Source organism: Corvus brachyrhynchos, unplaced genomic scaffold (assembly GCF_000691975.1).
Source record: "Corvus brachyrhynchos isolate BGI_N302 unplaced genomic scaffold, ASM69197v1 scaffold53, whole genome shotgun sequence".
Classification (NCBI taxonomy): domain Eukaryota; kingdom Metazoa; phylum Chordata; class Aves; order Passeriformes; family Corvidae; genus Corvus; species Corvus brachyrhynchos.
In genome coordinates, this window is record NW_008237681.1 from 5205770 (window position 1) to 5206185 (window position 416).

Genomic DNA, 416 nt, shown 5'->3' on the forward strand with positions numbered 1-416 from the left:
AAAAAACAAAGACAAAATACAAAGCCTACCATTATTATTCTTTTTCAATTGTTACTGGGGTTTTTTTGCTGGCTTGGTTTTTGTTGTTGTTGGCTTTTTGCAACCTTTCTATTTAATATTTTTTACCCCTTCTTGCGAGTAACTCTTTTCGGAGTTCCCAGATTTTCTTTTTTTTCCTTTGCAGAAGCAGAACCAGTTTTTTATCGTTGGTTTTCTTTTTTTCTTTTTTCTTTTTTTTTTTTTTTTTTTTTTTTCTTTTTCTCCTGGTAGGATTGGGGGTTTTTTAAATTATAATTTCTCCCGGTTTTGGACTCGGAGGGAGTGAAACCTCGTCACTTTTTTGTAGTGGTGGTGGTGTGCCTTGTTGTGTGTTTCCTTCCTCCCCTCTGTTCTTTTTCTCTCTCCCCTCCTCTCTC